At 38.6% G+C, this 16,049-nt stretch overlaps 1 protein-coding gene across 4 annotated transcripts in view; it reads left to right on the top strand.

Annotated features, from left to right (window-relative positions):
- TMEM273 (transmembrane protein 273) overlaps positions 1-16,049 on the top strand; it is a 185,667-nt gene that overhangs the window by 88,360 nt on the left and 81,258 nt on the right. Inside the window, exons 3-4 of one of the 4 annotated variants that reach the window (XM_007478613.3) lie at positions 2,731-2,874; positions 13,057-13,198. The exons of 1 other annotated variant lie outside the window; for it this stretch is intronic. The gene's annotated coding sequence lies outside the window, so the exon portion shown is untranslated. The remainder of the gene's footprint in view (positions 1-2,730; positions 2,875-13,056; positions 13,199-16,049) is intronic. 2 more of the 4 variants (XM_056800891.1, XM_056800887.1) reach the window with 2 other exon arrangements.

Below are 16,049 nucleotides of genomic sequence, written 5' to 3'. Positions count from 1 at the left end.
ATCATCTATAATATGCTTAATTTACAGCTAAAGAAACTGAGACCCAGAATGGTTAAGGAATTTATTCACTTGCCATTGGTTCATTGGTTCCTTTGGCCACACAGATGTTAAGTAATGGGACTGGGATTCCTAAACCAGTGTTCTTGCTCTAACATAGTGTCCTTTCATTCCATATAGCTGAAGACAACATACATGTCTCCCCACCGCCTTTAGAGAAATCAGCTCCAAGAAATAGTGGTATCATATACTTAAATAGTGCTTAAAATACTAGAAACCATCCATTTTCAAAAACAATATTTAACACAATCCTTACTTACAGCTGAAAAACCTCAGGCACAAAGGGAAATCGAGATCTCTTTTAATTAAAAGGAAGAAGGGACCTTGAACTTCACTGGCTATAATGGGAGACACCTGCCTTTGATGGGGACTATGGAAAAGTATATTGGAAGGAGGACGAGTGTATACCATTCTGCTCCTCCCCTCCCCTGCCTCCCAGCCAGGATTGACCCCTGGGGGAAAAGAGCAGGGAATGAAAGCCTAATGTTCAGCTGAGTTGTCCTTGGGCACACCCTCTCTGGCTGCCAGCCTGCTGATCTTAATATAGTGCTGCTGGGGTCACTGTGGGCATGCCTGGCTCCCTGTACTGTTTGATCTAAATGGCTAATCTGTTCTCACTTGGGAGGCAGCTCTGGCTGGACTGATGAAAGAGAGGAGTTGGCTCACTGAACTGAGCAGTCGGCGAGGCAGTTAGTCCCTAATGGGTCCTCTTTTCACCAAGCTTCCTCTTTCTTCTCTGCTTCTCCCACAAAGCTGGGTCCTATTTTCAGAGCAAAGCAAGATGGTTTCTTGCCTGCTTCCTGCTTCCACCACAACCTAAGGGGAAAATTTAGTTTTTAGGTTCAAATAAAGCCACTTATTTTACAACAATATAAACAAGTCATGACTGCAGCATCTCACAGGTTTATAGACTTGGGGGGTCTAGTTCATTGGAAGCTACATGGTGATTTAATAATTATACATCAGTGTGAGTGGCAAAAAATAATGCAAGCTATATTGATAGAAGTCGTGTGCTGGGCACTGGAGAGATTGGCACAAAAAACGAAACACTCCCCAAACTGATGAACCTACAGTCTATTCTTAGAGTTAATAAATGCATATATATATGTATTTACACACAGAGAGACTTATGCATATCCACATAGCATTGATAGTTTGGAACTGGGCAGCTAGATGGCACAATAGATAAAGGCCTGGACATGAAGTTGAAGAAGACTCATTTACCAGAGTTCAAATCTAGCCTCAGATACTTCCTATCTGTGGGTGCCTGGGCAAGTCATGGAACCCTGTTTGTCCTCTTAGTTTCCTTAGCTGTAAAATGAGCTGGAGAAGGACATGGCAAACCACTCCAGTATCTTTATCAAAACAACCCCAAATGGTAGTTGGGCATGGCTGAAAAGACAGAACAACAAATTTTAGAATAAGGTGGAGGAAATAGGAAAAGTTTCATGGAGAAGAAAGTAGCTGAGTTGTTCCTTAATGAAGAAAAGGCAGAGGTTAAAGAGGGAGTAAAATCCAGGCAAGGAGATGACAGCCCCACTCTACAGTATATTGGTCAGACTGTATTTGTAACTCTCTCTTCTGTTCTGAATGAAATAAGAGGATGAAAGGATTGAAAATCATGTTATATGAGGAATGCTTGAAGGAATTTCCCTGCTTCTTTTTCTCTGACTTCTTTAAAAATTTGCACTCATAAAATCTAGGGCACATCTTTTTCCTTCTTCCAACTCTTTTAACACATTCCAGAATGGCCCACTTTCCCCTTTTCCCAGATCCCCCAGGCTCCGACCCTTTGTATTCCAGCAGACATATAAGACATATAGCCTTCTAATATCTACTGATATTAAAAAAAATCTTATGAAAGAATTCAGATAATTTATTGCACTTCCCTCATCTGATCTACTGGTGCAAGGAAAGAATACTCAATTTGAAGACAAGTAACCCAGGTTTGCATCCTGGTTTTGCATCTTACTTCTTACTATCTGTGTGTCTTTGTATAAATCCTTTAACTTCTTAATGCCTCAGTTTCCTTGTCCAGAAATTGAAGGGTTTGGACAGGAGAAAATTCCTTCCTACACCCAAATCTCATGAATTTATGAGCCTATGTTTAGCTCAAAGATGAGAAGACTTGGGGGCAAAAGATGATAGTTATCCTTAAATGTATGAATGCTGTCATCTTTCCTGCTCCAGAAGAAAAAAACCAGAATTCCCTTGGAAGTTATGTTGTTGATATTTTGATACAGTGAAACAACATTTTCTATCATTTAGCGCTGTCCAGCAGTGGGATGAGCTGTCTTGAAGCAGGTACCCTTCCTAAAAGTCTTCAAGTAGAAGATAGATGATTACTTTTGAGAGAGAGAGAGAGATGTTATAGAATGGGTTTATACATTAAATGATGCTCCAGAATAATCTCTTTTGAGCTACCTTGTATCCTCCAGTTCACTGGCTGAGGCAACACACCCAAATGGTATCATCTAGTCTAACTATATCAACAGGAAACAGGTTCAAAGAACCTGCTTTCATTTACATTAAATCTTACAAGCTTTGGACTTACATAGGAAATGAAATGTTGCCCCTAACTGTTTTTCCTCCTCTTGGGAATTGCCCCCTCCCCATGTTTGGGTATTGTCCAAGCAGAGTAATTACCTCAGCTCTTTACTTCCCTTTGCCTAGGAGAGATAAAACAGAAATCTGATGATAACAACAGGAACAGCATGCCTGTTCCCATAATACCCAGGAGACAATTCATCAGAAGGCACTTTTATTCTCCTCTTCTTTTCCTGGAGTCCTGGGTTCATCTCAGCTCCATTCTCCCAAGTAAGTGTGGCTCTGTCCAGCTGTCTGTATGTAGTCTGTGCTTGTTGTCACTCAGTTTGTTTAGAATTTGGCTTTGACCCTTTAAAGTTTTCATTCTGTGTGTATGTTCTATTTTAAGATCCAGCTGGTACTATCAGAAGCAACAATGACATAGTGAGGCAGTCTGGGATGTTTTCTACATGTTGCATGCAAGCCTGCATAGGAAACATTCCAGGGCTCCTGCCTCATTGAGGGAATTTAACCCCTGCTGAAAGGATGATGACAAATATGTAGTCAAAAGACTTGAGCTTATTTTTTCCCCCTTTCTAAATGTAGATAGGTCTGTTACAAAAAGGTTCATGGATGCCCCCTATTGAACAAGCATTATTCTCCTATTAGGCTCAAGGCTAGGAGATTAGTCCCTGCTTCTAGGTAGGGCATGTAAAGTAACATTTAAAGACATACTGAAAAAAAATACTCAGTTTTCATAACTTTAAAATTATAGAATGAAGTGTTTTCTTTTGGATAAACTCCTCTGCTATAGATCAGCCACTAAACAAAGACTTTTTTTGTTATATTATCATTATTCTTAAAAAACCCTGACCTTCCATCTTAGAATCAATATTGTGTATTGATTCCAAAGCAGAAGAGTGGTAAGGGCTGGCAAAGGGGGTTAAGTGACTTGCCCAGGGTCACACAGTTAGGAAAGCCAGGTCTGAGGCCAAGTTGGAACCTAGGACCTCTCATCTCTAGGCCTGCTTCTCAATCTACTAAATCACCTAGTTGCCTCTACTTTTTTTAATATTACTCAGTGTTTTTATTCGGAAATCAAAATGTATAATAATTGACATTTTTAGAGTATGAAGGTTTTGCTTTATATAGAGTACCTAATATGAGTCTTATAGCTACTCTGTGAGTAGGTGTTATAGATACTATTATTTCCAATTTACAGATGAGTAAACTGAGGCTCAGAGAGGTTAAGAGTCTTGCTCATGTCACAAAGCTGATGTCAGAGGTCCATTTCTGACTCCAGGCCCAGGATACTAGCCATTATATCACACTGACCTACATTAGCTGATGAGGAAACAGAACAATTAAATTTCAATGACTGGTTTAACAATTGTACTATCATACACAACTGTAATACTTTATGGTTTACGTAAATATTCACATAGTATTTCAATTTAACATTTGATGTTATTTATTCCTCACAACAACCCTTTGAGGAGGACAAGGACAATTTTAGATATGGAAACTGAGGCTCCTGAGAATTAAGTGGTAAATAAGTAAAGCCTTTGAGCCTATCTCTTCTGACTTTCATTCCAGTGCTCTTCCCTTACAACCAGTTAACCACAAAAGCCTAGGCATATCATTTTAATTACTCATTGAAAAGTGAACCAAGCACAAACCAGGTGAAAATTTGAATGAATCCCTAGGAGGGGCTTTGGGTCATCTTATAAAAACAGAAAATATCACATAGAAAATATATTATGATTTGTAAATTTGCCCTTCAGCCACATATTCTCTAAGTTTGAGCCCACTCTCCCCAGGGTTCTATGTGTGCAAGCTGAAGGGGTGTTCCAGGTTTGGGGGGGATGTTTCTGTGACAATTGTCCTCGCTATAAAGGCTTAGTAAATGCCTTTTCTAAAAGTTAATTAAATCTAACTGATCATCAATAGGGAGCCTACTGCTTGGAGCTCCTGAGCAATAGTTACCCTCTAAGGATCTAGACAACCATTGTGAGTAAGAGTTGCATAAATAGTCCTGGAGAGGATGCTACAAATGAATAACCTGAAGTACACCAATAAATTATAATATGCAATAAGAGTTTGATTCATTTGTTAAAGTAAGGAAGGCAAATTCCTCAATAGGACATTTTGATTCTTAAGCTTAGCCCCTGTAGCATTTAATCATTCATAAATTCCATAAAGTCATTTTCTTTAATTTATGCCATTAAGTAGTGAATGAATAAAAAAGGATTTCTTTTAGTACTGACTTTGTGCCAAGCTCTGTGCTAAGAACAGTGGTGATCTGTGGTCAAAACAAAAGCAACACGTTAAGAAACCTTATGTATATATGAATTCAGTGAGGGCAGCAAGCAAGCCTTGGTAGGCTGATATACAGTGGGATTGAGCCCACTGATGACCTTTGAAGTAATAGGATCATGATTGGGTAGCTTGGGATGCTCATGTGGTTTTGTCTATACAAAGCCAAAATATTTTGTGAAAGGAAAAATCAATAGCATTGGTAGGGAAGTTATTTTTCCAAGGGATGTCGGGGGGAATGTATAATTGGAAATCTTATGCCTTTGAACTACATTTCCCAGGAGCCCACTGACTTCCTGTCATTACATGCTGATGTAGACAGGAGATAAATTGGGTGGTCTTCTGTGGCTAGCACACTTTCCTTCCTGGGTTGGGACATTGATGGAGTGGGCTGTTTGAGCAGGTAGATTAGCCATAGACAAATGGTTTTATTTTGTTACTTCTAGTGATTATTAATAAATCTTATAAAATATAATATTTGAAGTTATTGTATATTAATTTTAATTTTTACAGAAGATACCCAAATTGTTTTCCCTAAGTACTGAATGTTTAGCCATACTCAGCTGCCCAAATTATCAAATTTTATATCTAGTTAATTTTCCCACCTTTCATGGTTTCTTAGTGTTTATGTCCTATATCAATGGCAACTGGCTAGAGATTATCAATGGGTTGACTGGATATTGGAAAGAAAATAGAAGTCTATAACTCATGTTCTATAAAACTAATCTCTCTTCTGATGCCTCATTATGGAGCAGAGGGGACTTTAGATTCTCAAAGTCCATGTTCATGAATGAAAAGTTCTTGCAGACCATACCAACATAAAAACACTTTCAGTATAGACTCTGCATAGAGCTGTGTGTCCTTCATCTAAGAACCAGCCTAGCTAAGCTTGAAAAGACATGTCACCATGAGATCACTGGCCACCAGGTGATGGCTTTGTTTGGCCAGAACAACTCTTGATGTCATTCTTGTACCATGTGAAGGTGTTGGTATCTAGTTTAGCTGAAGGACTACCAGATTCTTTAATAATTGTAAGACTGGGGCATATCTGGAGCTTGCATTATTATGTGAAGGCCTGGATGATGCACATTAAGAAAGATAGCTCTGGACAGAAATGACTAATATAGAAAAATGTTTTATATGGTTACAGATGTAAAATCTATATCAAATAGTTTATTGTCTCAGGAAGGCAGGGAGACTAGGGTGGGATGAGGGAGAAGAGGTCAGAAGAAGGGAGAGAATATGGAATTCAAAACTTGAAAAAAAGAATAGTAAAAACTATTTTTACATGCAACAGAGGGAAAATAAAATATATATACATATACATGAATATATATATATATATATCTTAAAAATAAAGATGGTTCTAGAGAAGACCTTGAGAGGCTAAAATCAGATCATTGAAATGATTAGGAGGCTCTCCAATAAGATTATATCAATATTATGTTGGACTCTTCCATCTGGACTCTTAGCTTTAAAATTTTGCATCTTAAATGCTGCTAGTTTGTTTATATTAAAATACGAGTTGTGAGAGATGTGGTTAATGAAGCACATTCCATTTTCCACATTGGCTAAACCCAGCTCCTGCCAAATAATGGAGGGTGGATACCTCTGTTTTCTGCAGGCTATCTGGGGACCATATGCTTCATTTGGCCATGTTTTAAGAAGGACAAGGAATGCTTGGGCTATATTTCCCAATCTCAAATCTCAGCTCTGCTTTAAAATTCTCAGGAAATATCCTATGAGATTTCTAACATTTGTTTCCTATTCTGATTTGCTAATAAAAGTTTTAAGTATGAACAAACCTTAGATTGACCTGAATAGCTCCTCTTTAAATACTTCATACACTGAATTTACTGTCATTTATCATCACCATCTATTTATCACTTTTTTGCAATTTTTGGTGCACATGAACTCTTTTCTGACCCAAGTCAGATATTCTAGCTAAGAAAATAAAAAAAAGATGTATCTTTGTATAGGAGCAAGTGAATGCTTTATTGGCCCAAATGACACCTTTTTGGGCAATTAGGTGGTACTATAGTGCACAGAAGTCAGAAATACTTATCTTCTTGTGCTCAAATCTGGTCTCAGGCAGTTACTAGCTGTGTAACTCTGGGCAAGTCATTTAACCCTGTTTGTCTCAGTTTACTCATTCTATAAAATGAGCTGGAGAAGGAAATGGCAGACCATTCCAATATCTTTGTCAAGAAAATCCCAAATGAGGTCTCAAAAAGCCAATAAATGAAATCTGTTTATGGAAAAAACAGAAAGAATGCAAACCACGAATGCTGGCATATTATAATAGTATGCATATGGATCTCTATCTCGAGATACACACAATACTACATGCATATATACATGCATATATGCACATACGCATTTATCGGTATTATAAATACACCCACACTCTTTCAATCAGGTTTGAATTCATCTATAGTAAAACATTTTACCAGCTCATCATTTCATCCTGTACCATTTCATTATTAGATCTGGTTGCCTGGCTGGATGACTTTCTTGTTTGCTTTATCTTTTTCCTTCAAAGATTTTACTTTCTTTCTTCCATTTATGTTAGGAAGTCATTAATTTCTCTCATGAGCTAAGTTATTTCAGTGGTATTTTCCCCAACCCAATAGACAGGAGTCTGGGCTTATTGCTTCCACTGTGGAAGGGGGATTAAACTTCTTTGGCTTGCCCCTTGAAGACAGAACCAGGAATGGAGATTTAGACTATATTTAAGGAACAGCTTCCTAATAATCAGAACTATGTCTGAGTGGAATGGGATTCCCTGGAGAGGTTTAGGTTTTCTCCTCAAGAGATATCTTGAAGCAAAGGCTGAAGAATCACTTGTCAAGTTTGTTGTAGAGAAGATTCTTGTTCAGGTAGTGCAGTGGATAGAGAACTGGGTCAGAAATTGGGAAAATGTCCATTCAAATCTTACTTCAAATACTAGTACCTCTGTGACCCTGCCTGAGACACCTAATCTCTGTTTGCCTTGGTTTTGCCAACTATAAAATGGGAATAATAATAGACCTACCTCACACAGTTGCTATGAGGATCAAACGAGATATCTGTAAAGTGCTTAGCGCAGCACCTGGCACAGAGTAGGTGCTATATAAATGCATATAGTGTTTCTCTTATTTCCTTCAGGTATGGCTTGAATTAGATGGGTTTTGAGGTCTAACAATTAACTCTAAATTTCTGTGATCATTTCCTAATGTTTTATTGGAAGGAGTATTAGACTGGGAGTCAGGAGGCTGATTAGCTGTGTAAATTTAGGCAAGTCATTTAACTTTTTCAGGATTTAGATTTCCTGATCTATAAAATTAGAGGGCTAGATTATATTCATGGTCCCCAATGTTTTTTGAATATGAAAATCCCCTTTTCAAATGTCAACCATCTATTGGTTCCTTATTAAATGGTAGTGTCTTTTAATTAATAAACTATATAAGTATTTACAAAAGATCTCCAATGGAAACCCATTAGTTCTTGAGAAAGCCTAGCCCACTTTGGGGCTCTAAATGTTGGGAACTTTTCCCTTATATCAAATTTATATTGAATTTGCCTCCTTGAGCCTCCCAATCCTTGGTCTCAGTTCTATTCTCTGGGGCCAAATAGAACAAGTCTAACCTCTCTTCCATATAAGGCTTTTAAGTACTTAGAGAATCATCATGCCCCTCATGTGCCTTCTCTTCTGCAGGCTAAACAATCTCAACCCCTTTAACCAACATCATACGGCATAGATTTTGCTCACATAATTTTTGAGAACTCAGGGTTTCCTCTGTATGAGTCCCAGAGGATATCAGAGTTAGACTTTATTCCCAGATCTTAACTGGAAAACCTCCTCTTTCCCAAATTAAACCAGACCACATCTAGTCATTGGGGCTTTTAGATTAGAGAACTGATGAAGTCTAAGTACAGATTGCAGTTTTTCCACTTGATTTTTTCTCCCTCTCCCCCTTTTTTTTTTTGCAAAATGGCTAATATGGAAATATGTTTTGCATGACCTCACACGAGTAATGGGCATCATATTGTTTGCCTTCTCAATGGGTGGGGGAGAGGCTAGAGGAAAGAAGAGAAAAAATGAAGAGAAAAGAACTTTCAGATAGGTCTGCCATTTGGTGAGTAGTTTATTGCGATACCTTTGACCATAAAAGAATAAAGACTGTGATGATGGCCACCTGTAATAAATTCATCTCTCCAGTTCTAAGAGGGTATATATAGCATGTACTGACTATTAGTTACTCAGGTCCTAAGTCAGGCATTCTGAAGTGGAGAAATGCTTGTAATACCTATCTACACATTTCTACAGTTTATAAAGATGATGATGATGATACTCATTACTAGCATTGATAGAATGCTTTAAAATACATTTTACAAATATTACTCTCTCTATAATAATCATATTACCCTCACAACAAGCCTGGGAGGTGAGTGCTATTACCATCCCCATGTTGTTTTTATTATTCACTCATTTCAGCATTGTTTACTCTTTGCGATCCCATTTGGGGTTTCCTTGGCAAAGTTACTGATCAGTTTGCTACTTCCTTCTCAAATTCATTTTACAGATAAAGAAACAGAGGTAAATGGAATTAAATAACTTATCTAGTATCATATAGCTAATAAGTGTCTGAGGCTGGATTTGAACTCATATCCTCCTGATCCTGACCTGGTACTCTATCTGCTGTACCACCTAACTGTACTATCCCCTTTTATAGATGAGGAAACTTAGACAGAGGTTAAGTGATTTTTTTTTTCAGGTTCACACAGCTAAGTAAGCACCCGGGTCAACATTTGAATTCATGTTTTCCTAGCTCTAGGTCCATCACTCTATCTATCCACTATGCCATCTAGTTGCCTCATATAGCATACATGTCCTAAAGACTTCATTTGCTGTAGTACTTGAGGATGAGAAAGCATCACGGCTCATGGAAAGAGCCTTTCACCTATGTTCTTCAAAGGGCTGTGTATGAGTCCACAGTATGGTGGAGTCACCATGTGAGGGCTCTGACCAATGTGTGTCAAGCCAGTAGCTTTACTAAGAAGGCAGTGGCCAGGAGCAAGTGGATATGAGAAAGCAAGCCACAGAGCTCTGACTGGATGAGAAGGAGAATGGAGACCAGTACTGCGTATTTCCAGACAAAAGCATCACAGATGGACCATGGTTCTTCAGAGCTGAGGTGAGAATGCCCTTAGACCCATCCAGTTCAATTTTTTTACTTTTATAGATCAAGAAACTGAGGTTTAAAGAGGTTTGGTGACTTGCCAGAGGTTATATAATTACTAAGCAGCAGAAATAGGGTTCAACTTCTGGTCCATTAGGACCTAGTTTCATCATCTTTCCATTGTCTCACATCAAGAAACAGGTGACATTGAACTTATTGACATGGCCATTCCTGGGGCTGTGAGTTCAATTAACCAATCAACAACATTTATTAAATGCTAAGCACTGTGCTAGTTAAGGAAGATACAAACACAATGAATGAGACAATGGGGGAACTAGGTGGCAATGGATAGAGTGCTGGACTCATCTTTATGAGTTCAAATCTTTACTAACTACATGCCCATAGTCAAGTTATTTAACCTATTTGCCTCAGTTTCTTCATCAGCAAAATAAACTGGAGAGAAGGAAATGGCAAACCACTCCTGTGTCTTTGCCAAGAGATTCCCAAATGGGCTCATGAAGAATTGGATACAACTAAAAATAATTGAACAATAAGAGTGCTAGGTGTTGAAGATACAAACACAATGGGTGAAAAAAAAACTGACATGCAAGGAACTTAACGTCCAGAAGTGACCGTGTCCTACAGCTGCATAGAAGGAGCAGAGAGATTAAAGGAGAATTATATTATGTCTTCTGGAAATAGGAGATGGCTCCCATTTGGGGATGTGCACAGAAAATGTTTTACTATTTGATTCACTTCCTTGTTAATGACATTGCTTCAGGTCTTAATAAAATGCTTTTGGTATCAAGTTTGTGTCTCTGGTATGATTTAGTAAGAAACTTTAGTCTGTATGTGGCCTCAGTTACTCAATGATTAGGTAAATTGTGTTAGTAACCATCCTGAACTCAGAAGTAGAGAGGGACAACATATAAAAAAAGAAGGGGGAAATTGAGGCATTAATTCATCCAGTCCAACATTAGTTCTTTGTATAGAGGAAACAATTAGCATAAGCCTGTTGATGAATGAGTCAATGAATAAAGAACAAACAAAGTGTTTTGGCTTCAACTAGAAATTGTATCCAAATTACAAATGTATTTTATTCCCTCCTTCAAATGCCTATAAATTGGTTCTTTGAGACTTTGAATACACTTTCTCAAGGGAAATAGGGTAATAAACAGTGGATGGATTCTAAGGCCAAACCCCAACAGAGCGTGTGTGTGTGTGTGTGTGTGTGTGTGTGTGTGTGTGTGTGTGTGTGTGTGTGTGTGTGTAGACCACATTTTTTTGCAGGTGGCAAGTCAGAATCAGTTCAAGTCTCAGTTTCTCTGCCTCCTTTCACTATCTATCTCACAGGGTTGTTGTGCAGGAAGCAACTTCATGAGCTGCAAAGTGCCACGCTAAGTTGAACTAGTCTATAATAGAACTAAAATATTACATTTGCAGTTGGAAATAATACTATTGCCAGGTCACAGTATTTCTACTACATTATGGGTTACCCACGCCTGTTGGGCTCACCTAGCACACCGATCCCCATTTAGAAGTTAGTTGTGTTGGAGAAATGGTATACAGGGTTAGAGGCAGAAGAAGGTTTTACCTCTATCTTGGCTAGCTCTAAACCCTAAGAGGGAGTAAAGAGAATGAGGAAGCTGTGAAAATGGGGCTGGATGAGGAGGGGTAGGGAGGAACAGAGAAGGCTAGAGTTGCTGAAGGAGCTGATATGGAAAAGACATTTGTAGAACTGAGTTTTGGGTCTTGAGGGAATAAGAGAAGGAACAAACAAAAAATGAAGAGGCAAGAGAGAAGAGTAGGAAGAAGTCAAGTCCAGTCAATAAGCTCATATTAAATGCTTACTATGGTCCCTGCTCTGTACCAATTGCTGAGAATGCAAATACAACCAAAATGAAAGATGATCTCTGCCCTCAAGGAGCTTACGTTCTAATGGGGAAAGACAGAAAAAAAAATCAGGTAAAAAGTAGAGAATAAAAAGAGGAAAGAACCTGTACAGGACAAGAAGTCTCAAGAACTAGGAAAGGATCTGGAAAAGAAATAGAGAATCACTCTTGGTCACTTCCTTAAAATTGAGGCTCTGGGAGGAGGTCACCAAGAGAGTTCCTGCCAAGTAGGAATCACTAGGGTTGAGAAATCTTTCAGGACGAGAAGCACATGGGAGACAAAGGAAGTGATTTTTCTAGGGGGAGAAGGCAAGCTGAGGCATGGTGGCAAAGCCTGGAGAATCAAAAGTGGGGCCAGAAAAGGGGAACTGAGATTATGTTGAACTCAAGACTCCTGAGCTTCAAACACCTGCCCCTACATACAACTTTAGGATTGACATTCTGAGACAAGTACTTTCAACTTCCTCCTACCCCATACCAGAAGGGAATGTTCTAGACTTCAGAACACCTCTCTTACCCATACTCCAACCCCCTCTGTTCTCTGCCCTACTGGAAATATGGCAATATAGATGAACTCCCTCTTCTCTTTCTACCTCAAACAGAGAATATTCTTTGGTATATGAGCTTTGGGTAGTCTGTCCAGTTTAGTAAAATGCTATAGTGGCAAAGTTAGAATTAGATTTAGAAGAGCTATGTTCAAATTCTACCCCAAATAACAATCCACTTGGTGATTCTGGGTAAGTCATGGGGACTTTAGTTTTTTCATTGGTAAAATGGGTGATAATAGTATTCATCCCAACAGGGTGGTTTTGGAAGCATTGAGTGAGATAATTATATAAATTATACATCAAATAATAAAATGTTACCTAGATATCAGCCAGGAGCAATAATAGTAGTAAAGGCTGGTTATTTGAATAGACATGATTTTTTGGAAATTGAATATTCTTAAACTGAGGAATGCCAGTATTTGGATTTTTTGACCTTGAATTAAAAGAGATTATTTTTCTTATTCTTTTTGTGCAGAAACTCACTTCAGATCTCAATTGAATCTGGAGGTTCCTTTGCAAGAGAGCAAATATAATCTCATTCATTTCTACCCATAGAACCTATGCCAACTCTGTCTCCAGTGGTTGCCAAGGAAAACCCTGAGTTCCCAGCACCTCTCAGGATTGTTTCATGCCCCAGTGCAGCTCAACAAGCTGCTGTACCGGCTGCTACTACCCTGTGGAAGCAGCTTCATTAAAGGTAAAAGCAGACAATCATTCATTTGGTTTTTAAATAGGAGACACGAAGGCCATCTTGAGGTTTGAGCTGCTCAGTGTGCTCTGAAAATAGCTGGGTTCTGTGGCGCCAGCCACCGCTCTCAAAGAATCAAAGAAACTCCATGTGACATAGCAATATCTCCTCGTTAAGTGGAAGAGAGGAGCTGTTGCAAAATCCCCCAACCTTTAGGAAACCTTTAGCTAATTAGGCACAGATTAGTTAGATGCTGGCCTGCCAAGTGGATGTCTTTCCCTATTTCAGAAATACCCATCCTAGGGACTGAAGGACTTATGCCAGCTTTACCAGTAAACACCAATATAAGCCTGTCCGTGCTATTTCAGCTCAGAGAAGAGCACCTGGATAAGAGAGATAAATAGTAATTTTCATACTCAGCAAGTACCAAAATCCATGCCTGGAGCACCCCGACTTCCCCATCCTATTTTAACTAATTATTATTTTTTTCTTGGAGGTACTACACGCAATGGTTTCTACGTTGCTACAGAACTATAAATGCTTTTAGAATTCTCTAAACTCAGCACCATCTAAATTCAGGACCCCAGGGCAAAGCCCTGATTGCCTTGCCTTGGTTCTAGCTCTGGACCCAATGGTATGTAAAATCAGGCTACTCTGCTAGTAACAATGTGGTCAGCCATGCAATTACAATTTTTTGACTCATCCACAAAGATGAGATATTCTTCAAGTGAGAGGGAAGAAAACATTCCAAAGGAGATAAGATGAAAGCTTCATGAAGAAAGGACTATCATTTTTGTCTTTGCATCTTCAAACTAGGGGGTACAGTAGATAAAGTACAGACCCTGGAATCGGGAAATCAGGAGTCAGATTTATCTTCCTGAGTTCAAATCTGACCTCAGACACTTTCTAGTTGTGTGACCCAGGGTGAGTTACTTAACCCCGTTTGCCTCAATTCCTCATCTGTTCCATTCCCCAATTGATAAATGGGCAAGGGACATGAACGGACAATTTTCAAATAAAGAAATCAAAACTATCAATAAAACACATGAAAAAATGTTCTAAATCTCTTGTAATCAGAGAAATGCAAATGGAAATAACTCTGAGGTATCACCTCATACCTAGCAGATTGGCTAACATGACAGCAAAGGAAAGTAATAAATGTTGGAGAAGATGTGGCAAAATTGGGATATTAATTCATTGCTGGTGTAGTTGTGAATTGATCCAACCATCTGGAAGGCAATTTGGAACTATGCCCAAAGGGCACTAAAAGACTGTCTGCTCTTTGACCTAGCCATAGCACTGCTGGGTTTATACCCCAAAGAGATAATAAGGAAAAAGACTTGTATAAGAATATTCATAGCTGTGCTCTTTGTGGTGGCAAAAAAATTGGAAAATGAGGGGATGCCCTTCAATTGGGGAATGGCTGAACAAATTGTGGTATCTGTTGGTGGTGGAACACTATTGTGCCCAAAGAAATAATGAACTGGAAGAATTCCATGTGAACTGGAATGACCTCCAGGAATTGATGCAGTGAAAGGAACAGAACCAGGAGAATATTATACACAGAGACTGATACACTGTGGTACAATCAAATGTTATGGACTTCTCTACTAGCAGCAATGCAATGATCCAGGACATTCCTGAAGGACTTATGAGAAAGAACACTATCTACATTCAGAGCAAAAACCATGGGAGCAGAAATACAGAAGAAAAACAACTGCTTGATCACATGGGTTTATGGGATTATGATTGGGGTTATAAACCCTAAATCACTCTAGTGAAAATATCAATAATATGGAAATAGGTCCAGACCAAAGATACATGTAAACCCCAATGGAATTGTGCATCGGATATGGGAGGGAGTTTGGAAGAGGGGAGGGAAAAAACATTATTTCTTAATCCTAGAGAAATGCTCTAAATTAATCAATTAAATAAATTTTTTTAGAAAATCCTCATGTGTAAAATTATTTGAAGAAGTAAATGACAAACCACTCCAGTATCTTTGCCAGGGAAACCTCAAAAAGGTTAACAAAGAGTCAGGCATGATGAAATGACGAAATAACAACAACAAAATCCCTAACTACAAAAGAAGGCCAAATGACCCAATAATATTGGAAACAAAGACTTTGGGGGAATAATTGTTTTTCTTGAGCATTCAGGAAGCATTATTTTAGCTACTCTTCACAACTTTCTCTTAAGGATGAGTGAAAAAAAGTTTTCATTTTGTAAAAAAGAATGGTAACATTTTGGGTCTAGAGCATAAAACAATAATCCAAAATTTGGCCAAGTTGAGAAATAACCAAACTTTGAAGCAAATTAGTTTATCGATTTCTAAATTATTATTTGGTATTTATGTGGAATGAAAATTCTGGGTTGGGCAACCCACACAATACTGCTGTGGAATATTAATTCCATTTTTAAATGCGATTTCTGAGGCATAAAGTAGAACATGGTTTGATGAAGGTCACACAGAGAACAAATTGCAAAACTAGATGTAAATTTAAGCTAGCAGAAACTAGGTGCAAGGGAAGGAATTAGGAGAGAAACCATGAAGCCAGAAGTGGGAAAGAACTAAGTAGTAAGTCAAGGCTGGGATGGGCAGAAATTCATCAGGGTTAGAGAGTAAGTACTTTCATCTATATTCAGCCTCTCTCCTCTGCCAGCTCCCTCTATAAAAGAGACTGGGGGAGAAGGTATATAATGATATCTCTTGACTCTGGGAGGAAATGTTGTGAGAATATGTAACATACAGGATAGCAGGTAGAACTTGGTCTGTAGGAGTAATATTTGAGCCCTGTTGAGGGACTGGAGCTAGTCACTGTGGATAAGTGTTAAAGGGGGGGTGATTCCCAAGAGGTTG

Source organism: Monodelphis domestica, chromosome 1, assembly GCF_027887165.1.
Source record: "Monodelphis domestica isolate mMonDom1 chromosome 1, mMonDom1.pri, whole genome shotgun sequence".
NCBI classification, from domain to species: domain Eukaryota; kingdom Metazoa; phylum Chordata; class Mammalia; order Didelphimorphia; family Didelphidae; genus Monodelphis; species Monodelphis domestica.
Note: the sequence above shows the minus strand (reverse complement) of the source record. Positions and strands in the feature narration are given on the sequence as shown.